This window comes from Mixophyes fleayi, chromosome 6 (assembly GCF_038048845.1).
Source record: "Mixophyes fleayi isolate aMixFle1 chromosome 6, aMixFle1.hap1, whole genome shotgun sequence".
NCBI lineage: Eukaryota > Metazoa > Chordata > Amphibia > Anura > Limnodynastidae > Mixophyes > Mixophyes fleayi.
In genome coordinates, this window is record NC_134407.1 from 1,261,659 (window position 1) to 1,277,543 (window position 15,885).

Below are 15,885 nucleotides of genomic sequence, written 5' to 3' on the forward strand. Positions count from 1 at the left end.
CAGTACAGACCTCTAGTGAGAAGTATCAGAAGTAACTCTAGTAATCAGTACAGACCTCTGGTGAGAAGTATCGGAAGTAACTCTAGTAATCAGTACAGACCTCTGGTGAGAAGTATCGGAAGTAACTCTAGTAATCAGCACAGACCTCTAGTGAGAAGTATCGGAAGTAACTCTAGTAATCAGCACAGACCTCTAGTGAGAAGTATCGGAAGTAACTCTAGTAATCAGCAGTGCTATTACATGAAAGTGGGGATTTCACTGAGTATAGAATTACTTTCTTTTTTTTAATCAACTTTTTTATTAGATTTTCAAAAACAAAAATTCAATATATATATAAAACAATTGTGATATAGGTATGACAACGTTGTAGATCAAAACATGAAAAAAAGTTTATACAGCAATATATGATACCTCTTGGTTAGGTTGTGGGGGAGACGGACCAGGGAAGGGGATGGGAATCAGAGTTGGTGGAGAAAGTGGAGGGAAGGATTAATTAGTAGTCATCAAGTGGATTATCTGAGGTAAGGGGTAGAGGGGAAGGATAATATTCCGTAGAATCACTTTCTATGTAGCTGCAGTCACTCGTATCTGAAACAAACAAACAAGATTTTCCCCCAGCCGTGCCTACGATCCATTTCACCCAGTGGATGTCTGCAGGATTTTGACATGTAACAGACATGGTAGAATATGACCAGTTTCTATCCCTTACTGACATCCAACAAATATTCCCTAAAATGATATTTATCCCTTTCAATAAACACAAATTGAACATAGCCTCTCTCCTACAAGAACAAACTCTGAGTGTCCTATCATCTTTAGAATAAATCTGCTTTAAATCCCCCCCACGCAAAAGTATGATATAAATATTATATGCTTTTCTGCTTGCCTCCTTTAATGCACAGCAAAGTAGTCACGAGAGACTGGGAGAGAGATCGGTGTCCGCCTAAGAGTTCCTTATCCACCTTAATCAAGGAAGCAGTCTATAAAATATATTACAGATGGTACCATGCTACCGAGAGACTAAGAAAAGGTTCCTTACTTCTGGATGCTGGAACTGCGGTCACAAGGGTGCATTCCTCCATATTGGACTTGCCCTCGAATCTCACCCTTCTTGGACAAAATAGAATCTGTTCTGATCTCTCGGCTTGAAGTCCCTGTACAAAAAGGTCCATGGGGGCTTCTCCTCTGTGTTTTCTTCCACAATACCTAAAAAAACATTTAAAAGAAATGAAATTGCCCCCGGACCATAATAAGTCACCCTGTAAGATGTAGAACAGATCGGCGGAGCAAGGACTGGTATTGAGAAGGACCAGACATGGCGGTAGTGATGGGATGAAATATAAAATAGCTAAAATTAATGGGAAGAACAAGGCTGTTTAACAGCAACTTGAAGTTATGGGATATGATGAAATCTACTATTAGTATTTATTATTGCCAGTAAGACATATCTGGTGATACTGTAACACAACTAAATAAGACAGTGTGACACATGTATGCGAATGAAAATAATTCTACATTTACAGCAATTCTTTTAATGTAAATCTTTTAAATCGTATACAGTAATATCACAATTTGTCTCTTTTCAAGGGCTGGATGGCAAATTTTAACACGGGGGGAGACTCGACTCAGTAGTCTATTAGGAACACTTTAAAGGAAAAAACTGTATGAAAAGTAAGGGTGTGCACCGGGCACTTTTAGTGTTTTGGGTTCTGATTAGCTTGAGGTTTTGGGTTCTGATTTGTTTTGCCAAAACACCTGACGAAAGGTTTTGGTTCTGATTTAGGGTTTTGGGTTCTGATTTATTTTTTAAAAAAGCATAAAAAGTGCTAAAATCTAGTTTGTTGTTTGTTTTTCACTCCTACGCTATTATTAACCTCAATAACATTCAATAACAATCATTTCCACTAACTTCCGGTCTATTCTGAACACCTCACACCTCACAATATTGTTTTTAGTCCAAAACGTTGCACCGAGGTAGCTTTCTGGACTGCGTAGTGGAGTGGGCCCGGTACCCAATTTGGTACCGGGGCCACAATACCTCCGCCTTCAAATGGTCTCAATTCCACTGCACAGCTGCCTGCTCCTACATCCTCTGCAGCATATACAGGGTGTAGTTCGAGTGTGTCACTACCTCTTGTTTTAGACGATGACAGGTCATTTTGATTAATTTTGGATTTGGCAGCAACAGTCAACGTTTTTTAATATCTGATACGCCTCTATCTGGACTGCGTAGTGGAGTGGCCCCGGTACCCAATTTGGTACCGGGGCCACAATACCTCCTCCAACCATGGTACAGACCATTCATTATTGAGATCCCATCAAGTATGTTAAAGACAGACAGGGTCGAAGTGTTATTTGTTGAGTTTGGAAACAAAAAAACTGTCCCTGTTGCAAATCTTTGTGCAATGAAGAGTGACTTTTTCATTTAAAGGCTCAAGCTTTCAAGTGTAGTGTTTATAAGTTATATTATACTTTTGGTTTAATTTGTTTTAATTTTGTTTTACTTTGTGCTCATGGCAAACGACTGTTGAACGGTCAATTGTTTTGTGAAAGACGTAGCGGTCTTACGACTTCCCCTCTGGGAAGATGACCGACTACCAGCAGCAACAGCAGCAGTGGCAGTAGTAGGCGTACCGCTGCAGGATTCCTCGGATGAATCCCGGATTGAAGAGGACTCAGTCTGGCTGGTGACATGGCCTGCAGGACTAAATCTGATGGAGATCGTGGAGGAAGTTGACGAGGTGGGTGTTGGTGGTGTGTATCCAACAGGACCAAGGGATTTAGGTGTCCCTGTACTGATGACGGTCCTAGCCCCAGTTCCTGAACTAACCACTGAACTATGAAGGTTATTCAGGTGACATATAAGGGAGGATGTCCCTAGGTGGCCAAGATCCTTACCCCTGCTTATTTGAGCTTTACATAAGCTACATATGGCCATACATTTGTTGTCAGGATCTGGATAAAAATAACTCCAGACCGAAGAGGTGCATTTTTTGGTCTTCTGACCAGGCATGACGATGGGCTTTTTCATCCCATGGACAACAGCTGTTCCCCCCCCTGGTGCCTCATTTACAATAACCACATCAGCATCCCCATCATCAAGTTCCTCCACAGCGCCAGCTACATCAATAGCCTCCTCCCGTTGTACAACATTGACACCTTGATTATCCAAATCTGGATCTACACTGTGGGTGATCCTTCCAGCATATGCAGAGGGTGTGCTGCAAATGGTGGATGGAGTCACCTCTTCCCGTACAGTGATAGGAAGGTCAGGCTTATCAACCACCAACACCCTTGGACTCGCCTTGGGGATTTGTGATGTCATCTGTTTAGAAGACAGAGTTGTTTGCTGTTTTGTTGTTGTTGCTGACAGCATAACTCTCTTCAATTTTTTTAAGAGGGGGGGGAGGAGGAGGGCTTAGATCCTTTGGTGAAGCTGAACCACTAGTGCTGAACACGGGCCAGGGCCTAAGCCGTTCCTTGCCACTCCGTGTCGTAAAGGGCATATTGGCAAGTTTACGTTTCTCCTCAGATGTTTTCAATTTTCTTTTTTTACTAATTGTAGTGAACTTTTGCTTTTTAGATTTTACATGCCCTCTACTAGGAGATTGGGCATCGGCCTTGGCAGACGACGATGATGGCATTTCATCGTCTATGTCATGACTAGTGGCAGCAGCTTCAGCATTAGGAGGAAGTGGGTCTTGGTCTTTCCCTACTTTATCCCCCAAATTTTGGTACTCCATTATATGCAGCACACGTTGTATTACAGTACTATTTTTTTAAATACTGCAAGAACAGTGAACAATTTTTAATAGATTGCAGTATTAATGTTAATGGACTGCAATAATTTTTTTTAGACTTTTTTGATGTTTTTTTTTATATTAATTTAAAAGGATTTTTGTAGAATTTTTCTTTTTATGGAAGAATTTTTAATACTTTTGAAATAAATATAAACTTAGCAGAACAAAGCACAGGACAAAACGCACCGCTGGACTCAGCAAGGACAGAGCACTGGACTGATGCACCACTGGACTCAGCAAGGACAGAGCACTGGACTGATGCATCACTGGACTCAGCAAGGACACAGCACTGGACTGATGCACCACTGGAATCAGCAAGGACAGAGCACTGGACTGATGCACCACTGGACTCAGCAAGGACAGAGCACTGGACTGATGCACCACTGGACTCAGCAAGGACTTTTTTTTTTTTTTTATATTAATTTAAAAGGATTTTTGTAGAATTTTTCTTTTTTTTTCTTTTTATGGAAGAATTTTTAATACTTTTGAAAGAAATATGCACTTTGCAGAACAAAGCACAGGACAAAATGCACCGCTGGACTCAGCAAGGACAGAGCACTGGACTGATGCACCACTGGACTCAGCAGGACAGAGCACTGCGAAAAGCACCACTGGACTCAGCAGGACAGAGCACAGCACAGCACAGCACAGCACGAGAAATAGCAGGACAGAGGACCACCTAACACACCCTCCCTCTTCCCTGATCAATGCCCGAGTGAAGATGGCGGCGGCAAGCGGGGAATTTAAAGGTTCCGAGTATCGCGAGATCCGACAGCGGGATTATGACTCAGAGCCTCGTTTTAAGTTTCGGAATCAGCGGGAATACCCGGACAGTGCTCGGATCTGACTCGGATCCGCAATGTTCGGGGGGCTCGGATTCCAGGAATCCGAGTGCGCTCATCCTTAATGAAAAGGGATAAAAAATAAAAAAGGTATTAGATGTTATAGAAGTGGTCAGCAGGCCGGGAGCAGGTGTACAGGTCAGATACTCATCATACATTACATTACTGCTTATAATACACTTCTTACACTACATTATCCCTTAATATAGATGATTACACATAAATTATTCTTCTTGTAATATAGTGTCATATGCAAACTAATTATTAGCCATATAAAACTGCACATATGTGTTTGTGAATTAACTCATAGTCCTAGCTAGGTGTGTCTCAGATGAATTCTGTGTCCAGCAAGGGGTAAAAACCGAGTAGGGGAAGACTTTATTTGGTTTCTAAGCTATTCTGCCCTACCCAGGAGGTATTTATGTATAGAGAGTTCCAGACACATAGTTACAGAGGAGTGCCCAAAACCAATTTATTGCAAGGATCGTAAAACTAAAGCCCTTGAAATCACTCCCTAACTTAATATCAAAATCAATTATATCTGAAAATAAATCCCTCACATGACTGGTGATCCTGTGATATCTCAGGACATCTCAACTGGGTGTCAGAGCATCTGGGATAAGTTTAAACGAAGATGAATAAGGACACAGGAAAATGTCATATTTTCTCAATTATACTTACAAGACTCACGATTGGTATGAAAATGAAGGGAAACTTGTGACCTGTTTTGTGGAGGTAATGTAATTTTTTTAGGACATTCTGGTAAGAAGTAACGCCAGTGTACAGAAACCCTAACTTGAAAGGTGTTTGACTAATTTGTAATTACAGAGACTTTCTAGGTCTGACATCAGAAGAAAAGGGGTAGTGGGTACCTGCAGCATGTTGTTTTGTAAATCTAACAGTTTTGTTTACTTTTGGGAATCAATTTCATATTGAGCAGAGTCCTATTATTCCAGTTGTCCCAGCATGCAGAAATTTTGCTCACTCATGTGTTTACCATTTTCAGTGGCTTACCCCTATTTATTTGACCAGAAACTATTGAATTATATCTTTTATATGTCATTGTTGTTAATTGTTTTTATCTTAAGCATCGTGGATTTATTTTCCATGTTAAATTACACTTAATAATTTGAGGTCTCTCTGTTTTTATGAACTTACATGCCAGACTTAGGTTGGTTTTGAACGCTACTTATTTGAATCATTGGAGATCATTTGGTTTATGATATATCTGGGTCAGGGGCGATCATTTGATTTGATGAAAGTAAACTGTGATAATTAGTTTAAAGGGAGAATCCAAAGCTTCCCGAGTAAGAGTGTCAGCTCTTTTATGTGGTGGCATAATTGGTAAAGCAAATTTAGCGTGTGGGACAGACGGAGAGATTTAATAATTTTTAAACAGACCAGGTGGTTGTTTTCTATTAACCCTTTGCCACACACATGTCACGCAGCCTTAAGTGAGTGCTGGATCGTGACATATACATCTTACAGATACATTATCACTTATAATACATGTATTACACATACATACACAGATACACTGGCCCTCTATGCTGTTACTACATATGGCAGCTAGGAAGTGACACTACGGTTACACAACAGGGTGTGGTATCACGATGACCGCCAGCATTCTGTAGACTGAAATGAAGTGCAGCACTGTGACTTTTACATTACATATAATACACATTTATCATCACAGAAACGCGCCCGTTCTTCGTGTATTGGTTATCTCCGCAAACGCCTCCAGCCATGAAGAGGTGCAGCTGACAGGAAATGGATATTTTATTATAGTCATATAACGTGTTTCTGGTCATTATGAGGAGACTAACTTTTACACTATTCATTAAATTACTACATCATATTATCCCCTAATTTGTTTCTCCACATGACATAGAAACATTTCACTTCCATATATACACAAACATCCTGTGACCAGTGACCCTCTCCAGGAACTGTTATTCAAAGACTATTTATCAGACCTCTGCGGCACTAACAGTGGAAACAGGAACAGACTGTGACCTCCTCTTTCTGTAATATACTTTGTTACAGACAAGCACAACGCATATTTAGAGAGAAGTAGGATTGGGGGAATACAACTATTTTTACCAAATCCTTAAGAAATATTTTTCATTATAGATTTAGCAAAATACATAAAAATAAATAAAAAATATATTTACAATCCAGTAGGCTATTAATAATATATTTCCAATATGGCTCTCTGTGAAAGATTAACTGTCAGCGAGCTGCCCTCCTAACACACAGCTCTGGGACCAGTGGCCCATTACACCTCACTCTAAAAATAAGCCACAACTTGCTGTTGATATTAGGCTGCTAGTTTAGTTGCTGAGATGTTTACATTCTCAAATCTATTATGCTGAGAAAAATGAGGGATTATCTCCTGACCTACGGGCAGCTCATCCATACCTAGGAAAGCAAAGTAATGGAGTAATTTATCCATTCAATCAGTTTCTTACTTACTCTGCATTAAGCAGCGAATTGTATATTCATCATCTGTATTAATGTCCTGTGACGTACAGCAGGACACATGACTCTGCGGCCAGCCTGGATCTCACCATGAGGCACTGCTGCTATTTCTGGTGAGAAATAGTTTCATTTACAAATATTGTTATTGGTCCAGAATATTCTCAAGTTACATAAAAAACTATCATGAAAAGTCAGCTTATAACTAAGGAGCCTCATTGTATACTGATGTTTGCCATTAATATTACAATCTTTGGATACATTGAGTGCAGGGATCCCCAAACATAAAGAGACACACAATGGTATCATTTAGGAAACCTACAACTGTGTAGAGGCTCAGGGAGGTACAGACCACATCTGGGACTCCCTGACTGCACCCAGATTACACCGGGTCTAATCGTTCTGAACACAGGGGAGAAACATGAGTGTTTTCTGGCTCATCGGGGCCCCACAATCCTACGCCTCCTCAGGCTCCAGCCCATAACAATGATTCCTCTCCGATGTTTCAGGACACATTTACAGTAAGTGCAAAGAACATTTTGTGATAACGAGTTAGAGGTCCTGAATGAAGGCAAGAATTAAAATGGCTTTAAATAAAATAAATCACTCACTTGTTTATAATGTAGATGTGTCCTTTGTATGAGAACATTTGCAGATCAGAGGTTTGTGTACTACGCCACTGACAGGTGTGAAATATTGTTCGTTGCTGTCATGCGTGGTGACACTATTCACAGGAATAAGGTTTATACAGAACATAAATGGTCTCACAGAGCTGTAAGGTCAACATCAGGGGTTGTATGTGTGCATGTGAACTTGCCCTCTGTAAGGACGATCACTACCGGTTCTGGAGGGTCCTCTCCATGGAATGTCCATTCCTGTTATTCTATATACTGGCTGCAATTCTCAATAATTGTATTATCTGGGGATTTATAACTCAACATTTATAGAACAGGAGAATTGATGATGCAAATGACATTATAACTGAGATTAGTATACACACAAGATGGGGATTGTAGTACTTAAATGTCTACATGAAGCACCAATGTCAGCCTCCACAATATGCTTTTCCACTAATTCCATATCTAACCTCACTGCACACTCAGACACATACTAACAATACGGTTCTTGCAGCTGTCACATAAGTAGATTTTTCTTTTGTGAGATTGTGGGTTTGTTTATAATGCATATTTCCAGGATCATATCATTGAGATGCAACAACTCTAAGTGGACTAAACATCATTTATTTTATTTACATGTTTTATCAAAATAAGTAAGCATCTACTATATTTCTATTGATTAACCTGAACTGTACCTCTGGTTTTAAATTTATTTATACAATTGGATGCTGGCTTTGTGTGTTGCAGACATTCAATATACCCAAGATCTATGTATACTCATTATTTTATACTTATACATTTTTTTATTATTATTTTTTTATTATTTTTTGTTTATATATTTCTATAAGCTTTGATATGTATTAAAAGCTTTATGATATTTGATATTGTGATCCGTGGGATACCTTATTTTAATTTTTTTTAAATATTTTTTATGTTAGGTTTTTAGCGTTGTAAGATGTGTTTTTGTTGGTTTGTGTATAATGCACTTTCCTGCATTATATCATCCTGGAAGATATAATAACTTTTCCACTAACAGCAGAGGACGACTCCGGGTAACAAACATTTTCAGATAAAAATCAAGGGGCAAATTTATTAACAACTGGCGACTGGGCTGAATTTCTATCTCTATAATTTGTCAATAAAATCTCGCAAAAGCAGCTGAGCGATCCTGGCCCAGAGTGGTAAGCGCTAAATTACAGGTTCAGTGATATTCCCATGCGTGACCTAGAGAGCCAGCTGACACATGTGCACCAGAACTGAAAGCCTAGGGTTGGACTTTACGTTTTACTAATTTAAAAAATAAATAAAAGTTTAATAAAAAATAGATTAAAATATTTATTTAAAAAAGAAAAATATTTTAAAAGAATTCACAATTGAAAAGATGCTGCATTTAAATAATAAAGCATTATTAATTGCATTTCCTCTGTTCTTGACTTCCTGAGATGGCGATAGAAGACGGACTGCGGTGTCCCCTTGATGTATCGGATGTAAAGGGCTTTTTGCCCTATAATAAACAACCCACAAGAGGTATTGGCGATACCATAAATGGCCCAGCTTCTCCTGGTAGATGTCATCATCTTGAATTTCTTCCTTTTGTTTCTCGTTCTAATAATTAAAAAGTATTATTTTTACTATATACAGATGACAGGAGCTTCTCGTGTTGTGTATAATGTTTTTATGGGATTTGTTACATGCTATGAATTTGTATTTTAATGCTAATCTGGTGACATGATATAAACAGGCTTTAGTATCTGGTTGTCGTAATATGTAAAACAAAACAATTAAAATCGTAGTAAATAGGTCTCCGACAATCTGCTTTTCATCCATTCAGAGAATCCCCGATTCAGGTGCTTAGCTGAAAGCCCCAAATAATTGTCATTTGCATGGTGCTAAGCACTCGGCTGAAGGTCACTGCAGTCCTATCAGGCACAGCCACTTTCCCTGCAGGTAATTAGCAGTGAAATAAGGGGTTAATAAAGATCCTCTGATAGGACTCTGGCCGTGAACGCCCTCACACTCAATCAAACCAGAGAGAGATGGAGAAGCCCTTTAAAGAGGGGTTCCCTCGGGTCCTCATGCGTGGTGGCTAAAGATTAGAGGGATTTAATTGCTTCAAGATTGCCGGCAGATTAAGTTACAGGGTTTGTCCTATCCACTCCGACGTATGTCAGTTAATAGGACAAGATTGGAAGGAGCAGGGGTGCAGCTCAGGGTGGGGAAATAATGAACCATTAAAATAGCTTAAACTTTTTCATGTTATTATTCCGAGGGTTAGACCATTAAGAATGAACACCGGTGTTAGACAGCACAGCGGTGTATTGCTGGATGTGGTGTAACTAGGTGCTGGAGCTCAGCGGTGTATTGCTGGTTGTGGTGTAACTAGGTGCTGGAGCTCAGCGGTGTATTGCTGGATGTGGTGTAACTAGGTGCTGGAGCTCAGCGGTGTATTGCTGGTTGTGGTGTAACTAGGTGCTGGAGCTCAGCGGTGTATTGCTGGTTGTGGTGCAAAAAGCTGCTGGAGCTCAGCGGTGTATTGCTGGTTGTGGTGTAACTAGGTGCTGGAGCTCAGCGGTGTATTGCTGGATGTGGTGCAAATAGGTGCTGGAGCTCAGCGGTGTATTGCTGATTGTGGTGTAAATAGGTGCTGGAACTCAGCGGTGTATTGCTGGTTGTGGTGTAAATAGGAGCTGGAGCTCAGCGGTGTATTGTTGGTTGTGGTGTAAATAGGAGCTGGAGCTCAGCGGTGTATTGTTGGTTGTGGTGTAAATAGGAGCTGGAGCTCAGCGGTGTATTGCTGGTTGTGGTGTAAATAGGAGCTGGAGCTCAGCGGTGCATTGCTGGTTGTGGTGTAAATAGGAGCTGGAGCTCAGCGGTGTATTGCTGGTTGTGGTGTAAATAGGAGCTGGAGCTCAGCGGTGTATTGTTTGGTGTGGTGTAAATAGGAGCTAGAGCTCAGCGGTGTATTGCCGATTGTGGTGTAAATAGGAGCTGGAGCTCAGCGGTGTATTGCTGGAGTATTGCACCAGAAAAAACAACAAAAGTTATTGCAGTCGCTGTACATACACATTATAAACATGAATGGACTGAGGGAATATTTGCCTTGTTCTGCATTTCCAAATTTCTATGGTGAAATTTGGCCTTAAAGTGTTGCCAGATGAACCCCCAACCACACAGCAGAATGAACTGACGGTGGTCAGCGTTATGCAGAGACTATAAATGAAGTGATTGTACAAATGGCGAAGATTATATTGCTGACACGTCACATCCCTGTCTCTCGGCAATACTCAATTTGCACAAAATGATGCTGCAATCTTGCTTATCACTACATAGTGGCGCCTGCTTGTAAGGGCGCTAACATCAACCTAAAAATGGACCTCGTTTTTTTTGCGCAAAATACAAATTTACGTACAAACATGACGCTTCTGTTCGTATGCAGATGCTATTACATCTTGTGCTTACAACTACCTTTGCTTAAAGAGGAGGAACAGAGGTCAGAAGCGGACGAGCGTAGGGTATATTCACGTAGATGAGACTGAGTTAGACCTGGACACAAACACAGAAAATCTCTCTCTAGTTTCAGCACTGGTGAAGATCGGCTGCCGCATCCAATTGGCTGATTGTGTCTGGGCCCCTCCCACGGATAGTAAATAAATCCAAGTCGTGCCAATCACATTACTTACCTGATATTTGTATTCAGACCACAGCAGGAAAGAAGATTCAATTTGATTTTTAGAAAGGAAGGGAGTGAATGTTTGTGTTTAATTGAATTACGTATGTACATTTACTTTGTGTTTGTGTCGGTAATTGTATTTCACATGTTAAATGTGACTTTATCAATAACACTGTCCAGACTCAATTCTCATGTCTATGACACTTCATTACAGGATTATATTGTGTACAAATTGGAAAATGTGACTATAGCATTTAGTACTAAGATACTGCATCTCTACACTTTTGTTACTCTTGGCGTACACATCTTATGCCTGAATTCTAGACATAAAATGTATCCAATTCTACAATGTGTACAGAAAGGAGACGCTACAGATGAGCACAATATAAAATGGGAAGCGGACTTCAGAATAATAGAAATGGCTCCTGAATTTATCCACCCTACAGAAAAGTCCACGTGTTATTTACATAGTGCTACGATTTACCAAACAGAGGAGAAAAGAGCCTATTCACAAGAGCTTCAATATCATGTGTATTTACAGTAAGGAGCAGGAAATAAATCCTGGGGATCTGCTCGGTACTGAGATGTTACTAGGAGGGTACCTGGCACAGGGAAGGAACGGAGGTAATTTATTCGCGATCTTTGAGAGGATAATGGGCAAGTATTTGTTTATAACACTGGTTAAATTTTCATTAGGCAGATTAATGGAATATCAGGTTCTGTCAACATGGAGCTCAGTTATGTCCTTGTAGGAGATAAACGGGCAAACAGAGCCGGCATCTCGCACAGTAAATGAGATTTCTGCCATATTCCCCTGTTATATATAAACATATATTTCTGCCTCTATTTCTTCTAATGGGAATGCAAAACCTATTTCTTAAAATACGATATCTGCTCCTCGCTCGTCTGAAAGAAGAACCTTAGTAATAAATTTGTCAGGATAAGCGCGAATCAAGCCGTCTTCTTCATGCTGCATGAAAAGCCCAGATAATAGGGAATCTGTGTTATGCATCGCCCTCAGCTTAGGTGAAAATGTCTTATGCAGGGTCTCACAGGACACGTCAATTTCCACTTCAGAACCAAGTGGTACCGGGTCCTGTCTTCTCACTGAGGGAAGTCAGGATTTAATGTGACTACAGTGATACAAGAACTGCCACAATCCTTGTTCTGCAATCACCATCTCAGGATGGAGGTAACAGAAGAAAAATCATTAAAAAAAACAAACATTTTGCTCATTGATAAATGTTTTTAAGATATTTATATTATTTTTTTTTGCCACGTGGAACTGGAAGCCGAAACCTTGCTAGTCGAGTCACCCATGCGCATATCTTTTCAGACTTCCCCGGCGAAGCGGTAAATTAATCATTACTCCGGGCCAGTATCGCCGAGCCGGCTCAGTATCAGCTGTCTCAACAGACTTTAGCTTTAAAATGCAATAATTTTTTCTATCGCTCTGATCAGCAATACTATAATAAATAGATCCCAGTATCTGAACTGGATTAATATTTTTTATTAATAACACTTTTCCTTCACTAATTTTCTTAAATACGATGCAAATTGCTGTTATAATAAATATGTTCCGTACTTGTATAAAATCCAAGTACCTAACATGATATGGTTTTATTTTTTTGGTTTTAGTGATTAATAAATATGCAGAACATAAAAGGTTTATAAGACGACGCATGTTCTAGACGAATTAGTGACTGAGCCATAAGTTTATTGCTTTATATCATGTTAAACCTTCACCATATGGCAGATGTTATTTTATACACCAACATTTCTCTTATATTATGTTTTATTATTCTTAGTACAAACCCTACTACGTTTTGCTATATTTGCACTGAAGACACTTTGTAAATAAGAAGATATTAATGCAGCACTAGAACAGGATCGGATCACTGAGAACTGTACAATTTATTATTAAACACTGATGTCGTGCCAGTATACTCTGCACAGTTTTACAATATTAAAATTCATATTCATGTATCAATTTTAAAAATATATTAAGATTTGTATGAATTAAAAAAAAATACAAGGGCAACACTGTCCCAAAAAGCTGACAATTGAAATAACGATGGCAAATAAATGTAAGATTACAAGAACAAGAAGCCTATCTACAATACAGGCACAACTACTGTACTAAACTGTACAGAATACAGATTATAAATCAACCTTTATCATAGAAGAACCTATAATTCTGTCCTTCAGATGTGAAATAACAGGTTGTATGGAGAGAGGTAATTATGGACACATTCTATAAAATGATGGTCTATTACTTCCTGCCAAACTGAATTAAATTCAAAGGAATGTTCAGCTGAAGACCCAGAGGGTTTGTACTAATTTATACCAAATACATTAAAAAGTTAAATTACAGTGAAACCGTTTATTGGATAACCAGTTACATTTAGATTGCAAGCCTTTGAGTCTATTGAAGTCAGAACACTTTGATTTAAAATTTCTAAATACTTACATAAACAATCTCTTACAATAGTGGAAATAAAAATAGCTTCCCTAAGACATCCATATGTATCAGGAAATAGTCCACAACTTAATTACAAAAACACTTTAAACTTCCTATTAGCTGTGGTGACAAACAGGAGATATTTATTATATGATAAGTGAGAATCAGCAGATGTAAAGTCCAGTCTGTTGTCCACCCAATAAGAGACCTGGAGGTAAATGTATCAAGCTGTGAGTTTGAAAAAGTGGAGATGTTGCCTATAGCAAGATTATATCAATAGCAATATCAGAATCTAGCTGTCATTTATTTAGTGCATTCTACAAAATGACAACTAGAATCTGTTGGTTGCTATAGGCAACATCTCCACTTTTTCAAACTCACAGCTTGATAAATTTATCCCCTGGAGACAAAAAGCCCAGCCAGATCTCTTTCCGATAGAAATAGATAGGGACAAAACCCAGGCCATTCTCCACCCAATAAGAATAGTTGGGACAAAAAGCACAGCCAGATCCAGGGCCCCAAAATTCAGTCGGCTGACTAGAATGCAGCCTAGGGCATAAGGCTTTTGAGGGGGGCGCAAAATTTCTGGGAGAGCAAAATGGAGACAGGGAGAGGTAAAAACAGAAATTATTCTTAAAATATAAGAGAATAGTTCTCTAAAATCAAAAGAAAACATGGAAGAAAAATATAGTAACATTTTAATCTTGACATATTCCCATGGTGAAAACTGAAGACAATGAGTCATCCTTGGGCGGGCACTTGAGGATAAGTGAGTAGAAGAGACAAGGATGGCAACAGACTGACAGCCCCCTTCACGTCTTCTCCCTTAGTAGTGTTTTTTCATGTCTTCTTTGTTTTATACATTGACTGACAAAGGTGTCCATGATTCTTTTAAAAAGCCAAGTGGAGCTGGAGATTCGCAAACACGGGAAGATAAACATTGCTGGGGGTAGTGAAGGAATCTGTATTTAGAATTAAGGACAAGCATATTTTTACCTATCGCTGATAAGTCTGGCATGGAAGGCAAGGGGGTGTTATGAGAGTATTAGCCTAGGACGGCCTGAGCCTTTAATCAGTCCCTGGCCAGATCTCTTTCCAATAGGAAAAATAGGGACACAAATACCAGCCCTATCTTCACCCCATAAGAAATCTAGAGACAGAATGCACAGACAGACTTTAAAAAAAAAAAAAAAAAAAAAAAAAAAAGGACAAAATGTCCAGCCTATTCTCCGTCCATAAGAAAACTGGAGATGGAAAGTCCAGCCAGATCTCTTTCTAATAAGAAAAATAAGTACAGAAAACAAAGCCCATTCTACAACCAATAAGAGATGGAAAGCCCAGTCCGATCTCCAACCAATAAGAGATGGAAAGCCCAGCCTGTTCTCCAATCAGTAAGAGATGGAAAGCCCAGTCCGATCTCCAACCAATAAGAGATGGAAAGCCTAGTCCGATCTCCAATCAGTAAGAGATGGAAAGCCTAGTCCGATCTCCAATCAGTAAGAGATGAAAAGCCTAGTCCGATCTCCAATCAGTAAGAGATGGAAAGCCCAGCCGGTTCTCCAATCAGTAAGAGATGGAAAGCCCAGCCGGTTCTCCAATCAGTAAGAGATGGAAAGCCCAGCCCGTTCTCCAACCAGTAAGAGATGGAAAGCCTAGTCCGATCTCCAATCAGTAAGAGATGGAAAGCCTAGTCCGATCTCCAATCAGTAAGAGATGGAAAGCCTAGTCCGATCTCCAATCAGTAAGAGATGGAAAGCCCATCCGGTTCTCCAACCAATAAGAGATGGAAAGCCCAGCCCGTTCTCCAACCAGTAAGAGATGGAAAGCCCAGCCGGTTCTCCAACCAGTAAGAGATGGGAAGCCCAGTCTGATCTCCAATCAGTAAGAGATGGAAAGCCCATCCGGTTCTCCAACCAATAAGAGATGGAAAGCCCAGCCCGTTCTCCAACCAGTAAGAGATGGAAAGCCCAGCCGGTTCTCCAACCAGTAAGAGATGGGAAGCCCAGTCTGATCTCCA

At 39.8% G+C, this 15,885-nt stretch overlaps 1 protein-coding gene across 7 annotated transcripts in view; it reads right to left on the reverse strand.

Annotated features, from left to right (window-relative positions):
* The window catches only part of LOC142160698 (uncharacterized), a 302,469-nt gene that overhangs the window by 130,592 nt on the left and 155,992 nt on the right, over window positions 1-15,885 (reverse strand). For 2 of the 7 annotated variants that reach the window (XM_075215574.1, XM_075215575.1), the window contains exon 3: window positions 1,040-1,206. The exons of the other annotated variants lie outside the window; for them this stretch is intronic. The gene's annotated coding sequence lies outside the window, so the exon portion shown is untranslated. The remainder of the gene's footprint in view (window positions 1-1,039; window positions 1,207-15,885) is intronic. 7 annotated transcript variants of the gene reach the window in all.